Raw genomic sequence first — 7824 nt, 5'->3', positions numbered from 1 at the left:
CAGGAATAATGTAGTGAGTCGCAAAGCAGCTGACACTGACGAGTTCTGGCTTGTGTGTTGAGTTCCAACAAATGATGAGTACCAGGACAAAATTTTCACGTCAAAATGCGTTGATTTATTTATTTATTTATTTTATTTATTTATTCGTACTTTTATACCGCCCTATCTCCCTAGGGACTCAGGGCGGTGTACAGCCATATAAAAACACATAAATATACAAAGTAAAACATTCATCTAAAAAACTTATTTTATAGGCCAAAATTTAAAATAGACATATAAATAATAAAACCCAATTTAAAACCAAATCTAAAATTTAGACATTTAAAATTTTAAAAAATCTAGTCCAGTCCTGTGCAAATGAATAGATGTGTCTTGAGCTCGCGGCGGAAGGTCCAAAGGTCAGGAAGTTGACGAAGTCCTGGGGGAAGCTCGTTCCAGAGGGTGGGAGCCCCCACAGAAAAGGACCGTCCCCTGGGCGTTGCCAGTCGGCACTGCCTGGCCGACGGCACCCTGAGGAGTCCCTCCCTGTGAGAGCGCACGGGCCGGTGGGAGGCATTCGATGGCAGTAGCCGGTCCCGTAAGTAACCCGGACCTATGCCATGGAGTGCTTTGAAGATCATTACCAAAACCTTGAAGCACACCCAAAAACCACAGGTAGCCAGTGCAGTCTGCGCAGGAGGGGTGTTACATGGGAGCCATGTGGGGCTCCCTCTATCACCCGCGCAGCCGCATTCTGAACTAGCTGGAGTCTCCAGGTGCTCCTCAAGGGGAGCCCCATGTAGAGAGCATTGCAGTAGTCCAGGCGAGATGTCACGAGAGCATGAGTGACCGTGCATAAGGCATCCTGGTCCAGAAAGGGACGCAACTGGCAAACCAGGCGGACCTGGTGAAAGGCTCTCCTGGAGACGGCCGTCAAGTGGTCTTCAAAAGACAGCCGTCCATCCAGGAGAACGCCCAAGTTGCGTACCCTCTCCATTGGGGCCAATGACTCGCCCCCAACAGTCAGCCGAGGCTGCAGCTGACTGTACCGGGATGCCGGCATCCACAGCCACTCCATCTTGGAGGGATTGAGCTTGAGCCTGTTTCTCCCCATCCAGACCCGTACGGCTTCCAGACACCGGGACAACACCTCGATAGCTTCGTTGGGGTGGTCCGGAGTGGAAAAGTACAGCTGAGTGTCATCAGCGTATAGCTGGTACCTCACACCGAAACCACTGATGATCTCACCCAGCAGCTTCATATAGATGTTGAACAAAAGGGCGAGAGAATCGACCCCTGAGGCACCCCACAAGTGAGGCGTCTCGGGGCCGACCTCTGCCCCCCCGTCAACACCGTCTGCGACCGATTGGAGAGATAGGAGGAGAACCACCGATAAACGGTGCCTCCCACTCCCAATCCCTCCAACCGGTGCAGCAGGATACCATGGTCGATGGTATCAAAAGCCGCTGAGAGGTCTAATAGGACCAAGGCAGAGGAATAACCCCTATCCCTGGCCCTCCAGAGATCATCCACCAACGCGACCAAAGCCGTCTCAGTGCTGTAACCGGGCCAGAAACCGGACTGGAACGGGTCTAGATAGACGGTTTTCTCCAGGTACCGGGGAAGCTGACATGCCACCACACTCTCTACAACCTTCGCCACAAAGCAAAGGTTGGAGACCGGACGATAATTACCTAACACAGGGAAGGCTTCTTGAGGAGAGGCCTCACCACCGCCTCTTTCAAGACGGCCGGAAAGACCCCCTCCAACAAAGAAGCATTTGTAAGCCCCTGGAGCCAGCCTCGTGTCACATCCTGTGCGGCCAGCACCAACCAGGAGGGACACGGGTCCAGTAAACATGTGGTGGCATTCAGCCTACCCAGTAACCTGTCCATGTCCTCGAGAGCCACAGGGTCAAACTCATCCCAAACAACCTCAACAAGACGGCTCTCAGACATCCCACCCGGATCTACCCAATTTTGAGTTGAGTACCAAATTAGATTAGTTTCAAAGCAGTTAAGTAGCAAGGTACCTGTCGGAGGTGGTATTCAGCCGGTTCGGAAAAACCGGTGGTAAAGATTATGCACAGTTCGGTAAACCAGCAAATCACACCACTGACTGGCCCCACCCCTCACCGCCTCTCCCAGTCACTCCTTTTCGTGCCTCACCTGCCTTCGTGCTCATCCTCATGGATGTGGCCTAACTGCTCTTCACCAATTTGCCTGCCTTCACGCTCGTCCTCATGCCCACGGCTCAGCTGTTCTTCACCCATTTGTCTCCATTGCCCCTGTTTGTGTGCCTCCGCGTTTGCCTCCACTGCCTTCGTTTGCCTCATCACCCTTGTTTGCCTCTGCTGCCTCCTTTTGCCACGTCGCCCTCGTTTGCCTCCCTCCCCGTTTGCCTCTGCTGCCTCCATTTCATTTGCCTCCCTCCCTGTTTGCCTCCACAGTCTACATTTGCCTCCGTTGCCTGTTTGTCTCCTTCCTTGTTTGCCTCCGTTGCCTGCCTTGGCTGCTCGCCTAACTTTTGGTAAGTTGCTCTGTCTCACCTGTACAGGGACTGTGTGACCCCCTCTCCTACCCCCATTGCATTGCCCACGGGAAAACCTGCTCCAAGCTTGAATAAATCCAGAATGAAATCTAGCGAGCTTTCACAGGGCGTATACGACAAAACTGAACTGCTTCTTTCACATTTTCTGACTGTGAGAGCAGTCAACCCATGAAACTGCTTGCCTTCAGAAGTCGTGGAAGCTTCATCACTGGAACTTTTCAAGAAAAGACTGGACACCTGTTAGAAATGGTGTAGGCAGTGGTGGGATTCTTCAGCCAGTTAACCTTTGTTCAGTTTGGGGAATTGGCTTAAGCCTCACCCCTCCCCATCCGTCACAGCCACAGCCACTTCTCGCCTTGTCGGGAGGAAGGAGGGAGATCGCATCCCAGTTCCAGCAGCAAGGAAGCTCAGCAAAAAGCTACAAGAAGGCTACAAGAATCCATCTCTCGTTCTTTCCCTCCCCGATGACACAGCCTGCCTGGATGTCTTCTCCCTCACCACCCATCTTGCAGCCTTTTATGGGGATTTATTTTTCTTTTTTAGGTCTCTTTTATTTTCCTCCATGTTAAGATTCAGCTGCTGGCAAGCTCCCCTTACATGCCGGCAGGGAAATGGGGCAAAACGCACTGAACCACTCTAAGGCAGCTTAAATAAGGCAGCTTTTTGTTGCTGCAACTTCCTTCCTGGCTGCCACATGCTTGCTGGCCCCTCCTCCACTGTTCTGGGTTTGGTTGGAAGCGAAGATCGTGTTTGTGTGTGTGTGTGTGAAAGAGAGAGTGAGTGTAAGGGTGAATAAGCCGAATAGTAATGGCCGGTTTCATCCAAAGGAGTTTTTGTTTCAGGTGGTCTTCAAGCTTTAGAAGGAAAAAAGGGAAGGAGGAAGGGAAGGGATAGAAAGAGAGAGAGAGAGAGAGAGAAGAAAGAAAGAAAGAAAAGGGGAAAAAAGAAAAAAGGAGAGAGAAAGAAAGAGAAAGGAAGAGAAGGGATAGACAAGAAAGAAAAAGGGATGGAAGGAAGGAAGGAAGGGAAAGAAAGAAAGGGAGGAAGGCAGGGAGGGAGGAGAAAGTGAATGAGATAGTTGGATGGATAGATAGATAGATAGATAAGATACATGGAGGGAGGGAGAGAGAAAAAAAGGAGAAGAAGGAAGGACCACAAACCCTGACTTCAGAAGACTCTTTGAAACAGCATAGCAATCTAGGTCTGGAAGGGATCTCTGAGGTCATCTAGTCCAACCCCTGCTCCAGCAGGAGACCTTATGTTGTCTGGATTATTTTGGTGCCTCTAACAGAGAGAAAAATTGCCAAAAAAGGGAAGGAGTTTACTAGGACAAGGCTGCCATGCAGGAAGGTAGAGATAGTTCTTTGCTTATGACTACAATTGAGCCCAAAATTTTGGTTGCTAAGCAAGAGCTTTGTTAAGTGAGTTTTGCCACATTTTATTTAGTCCATGACACCTCCTGGGTCTAAGGGTTATGTGCAGGCTAAGGAAGTAAGTCTGAAGGAGGGTGTAATGTTCTAATGTACAGAAGTTATAGTTAAATGTGTGGCAGAAAGTGGACTCTGGGTGTGTTTTTCCAAACGCAGTCAGTGAGGTTGAATGTGTATCGTTTTAGAAGAGCTCTCTCTCTCTCTGTGTGTCTACATATACATACCATATATATAGTAGATAATGTATCTTTTTGTTAGCCTATACACACACTATAGTATGTCATATGTATGTACACATATGGCATATATACATAGGATTAAATAGTGTATTTTGGATGTTCAGTAATAGTAAATAAATAGACAGGGAAATTGTATCTCGTTGAGGCCTTTGAGGAGAGGAGAGGCCAGGCAAGGCACCCTTTGATGTGAGTGGCATCAAGTTGACCATGCCCACCATGCCACATGCCCACCAAGCCACACCCACACAACCAATAGTAAAAAAAATTGAATCCCATGACTGGTGCCACTTTACTATTAAAACTTGTTTTTGTGTGTTAAGTGCTTCCAGGTGAAAAAGTGGGCTGTAGTGAGGATGGAGACAAAGGGTTTAAATCATATACAGTGGTACTATTTTTTCCCCATCAGGAATAATGTAGTGAGTCACAAAGCAGCTGACACTGACAAGGTCTGGCTTGTGTGTTGAGTACCAACAAATGATGAATACCAGGACAACATTTTCAGCAAAGCTGAATTACAATAAATTACTGGTATTTATTTTGCAGATATTTTGGTATGAGTATTTTGGTACAATACTGGTATAACAATATTTTGCAGAATGTTGACATATAATTGATAGAAAAAACATCAAGTACATTATTTGAACTCAGATAAAATTGGTTTCTTAAAGTTCACCAGAAAACGGGCCTCTGTGGCTCAGGCTGCTAATGCAGTCTGTTATTAACAGCAGCTGCCTGCAATTACTGCAGGTTCTAGTCCCACCAGGCCCAAGGTTGACTCAGCCTTCCATCCTTTATAAGGTAGGTAAAATGAGGACCCAGATTGTTGTGGGCAATAAGTTGACTTTGTGTATAAATATACAAATAGAATGAAGACTATTGCTAACATAGTGAAGCTGCCCTGAGTCTTCAGAGAAGGGCGGGAAATATTTTTATTTTATTTTATTATTATGCAAATAATAATAAAAAAAAATCACTACCTGTTTTTGACTCATCTAAATTTACTTCTTTTTAAAAGTAAAAAGAAAACTGTATTTGCTGGAAGTTACCCAGTTATGTACCAGCCTGTGCCAGATTTTCGCCTAGAAATACTTCAGGGGATTAGAAATGCTAGTGATATGATTCAGCTTCTACAGCAAATAATGAAAACAGAGATAGGAAATCTCTCTGTCAAAGCCAAAAGAGTAAATTTAATCAGTTCATATATGGGAGAGGGAGAGAGGGAAAGGGAGAGGGCATTACAAGTGATTCAAAGTCTCCATATGTTCTCCTTCACATAATATAAAATAGATACGTCTTCGTGAAATATGAGTTTGAATTTATATCCTATTCCTGACATACCATGAAAATGAGGAGTGTCTCTACTTGTTTCAGACAATGGGAATGGCCATTGAAATTTGGGCCTTATCACAAATAGGCACATTTCTTAACCCAAATAGGCAATCCTGAAAGCAGCTGCATCTGTCCCTACTTCTTTATCCCATATTCCAGGAGATAAGGTGATCTGACTGCAAGCCACCACCTGGTAATGTAGTAAGAAACTGATAGGGAGTAGAGGGACTGAGGCAAGACATGTATAATTAAAATAAATGATTATTTTCCAAGACAAATAGTCTGTAGGCTTCAGGGAGCACAACAGACCACAATAATTCTCTACTCCCCTATTTGAGAATCAACCCTTTTGTGTTCAACCTGGGAGTTTCCTTTGAAGTAGAATAGACTTTTGTGCATCTTGCTTGCCAGAGATTTACCACTGCAGCCTAACTGCACTTTTATTTCGTTGCTAACCTTTAGTCTGTCTTTTATGAAACATCACATTTGCATATAAATGATTTAGTAAGTATGATAAGCCCAGATATCTGAATAGCAAAAACTGTTCTATAAATATCATATACATCTCATAGTGCAAATACATTCCAGGCTGTTTCACTTCAAGGAAAAAAAGAGGACTGAATCTACCACCCTTGTGACTATGAAGAAAATCAAAAGGATATTTGTTAGATATGAGGCTAGGAAGGGGGGAAAAAAGACTCAATTCTTTTATGGTTTCTAGAACTGTAGATTCAAGCGATGCTAAGCCCTTGAGTCTATCCAACCCAGTAAAATTAAGGTAGTTCTAAGGGGATGGGGAACAAGAGAAGGCCCTTATCCTACTTAAGATAGAATATTTGAAATGACTGCGTTGTCCGAAAGGTGCTGACTTTGTATTTCCTTGAAGACATTTCTTTGCTTCTTATCCAAGAACTTCTTCAGTTAAAGAAGCTTCCTCATGAACTGAAGAAGCTTCTTGAATGAGAAGGGAAACATCTTCAAGGAGAAACAAAGTCCAGTTGCCTTTTGAAAAAGCACCTTTGGGACGACTGAGAATTTTCAGAGATGAAATAATTGGATTGGTTTTTCTTTTCATTCCAAGAGTTCATTCAATTTTTAGATTTCCCTACCAATAGCTTCCCCTCATAGGCCTCTTAAAACATTAAAAGATTTGTCTGAGGAGAAAAAAGATCAGAAAATGATTAGATCCATGCATGACTTCTCTTAAAAATATCAAAGAGAGAGAAAATGTCAGTAGATCTAATTCTCTTTTATTGCTTTGTTTGACAAACCAAGTTGCCTGTCTCAAACTCTGTCATATAGTAGTCACCTATAGTGATAAATGAATTGATGCAATCTACCTCATGAATACCATTGAAAAATACAATTGAAAACCCGTACCACATTTCAGACATCAATACAATTGAACGTGTCCAGAAATACTTTACAAGAAGAGTTCTCCACTCCTCTGAATACAACAAAATACCTTATTCCACCAGACTTGAAATCTTGGGTTAAGAAAACTTAGAACTCCGCCGCCTTCGACAGGACCTAAGTTTAACTCATAGAATCATCTATTGCAATGTCCTTCATGTTAAAGACTACTTCAGCTTCAATCACAACAATACAAGAGCAAACAATAGATTTAAACTTAATATTAACTGCTTCAATCTTGATTGCAGAAAATATGACTTTTGTAACAGAGTTGTTAATGCTTGGAACACACTACCTGACTCTGTGGTCTCTTCTCAAAATTCCCAAAGCTTTAACCAAAAACAGTCTACTATTGACCTCACCCCATTCCTAAGAGGTCTGTAAGGGGCATGCATAAGAGCACAAATGTGCCTACCGTTCCTGTCCTATTGTTTCCTTTCATTATATCCAATTAATATATTTATTACATACTCATGCTCATATATATGCTTGTATGCTATATAGTTACTTTCATGCTTATGCTTATATATACTGTTGTGACAAAATAAATAAATAAAATAATAAAAAAAAAGAAATAAAGCTGCAGATATTTTGATAGAGACTAGGCTTATAGCATTGAGAAAAGAGGACAATCAGCATTAAGGTGGATAGACTCAATTATAGTAGTGATGGGTGCCCCATTGAAAGTGCTGAAGTACCAGGTTAGGGACAGATCATTATGGAGAAAGTCCATGTGTTTCTAAGAATTGACAATGACTTTATGGCATATAATTAATTACTCAGTCAATTAATCAGACCTATAGTATTAGCCATTTCTTAAAGATCAGTTGAACTCTTATTTATTATCTTAGCCTGCTTGTACTCCATGTTTACTTTTTTGTACC

The sequence above is a fragment of the Ahaetulla prasina genome, chromosome 1 (assembly GCF_028640845.1).
Source record: "Ahaetulla prasina isolate Xishuangbanna chromosome 1, ASM2864084v1, whole genome shotgun sequence".
Classification (NCBI taxonomy): Eukaryota; Metazoa; Chordata; class Lepidosauria; order Squamata; family Colubridae; genus Ahaetulla; species Ahaetulla prasina.
The sequence above is the reverse complement of the archived record's forward strand: the minus strand, read 5'-3'. Positions refer to the sequence as shown.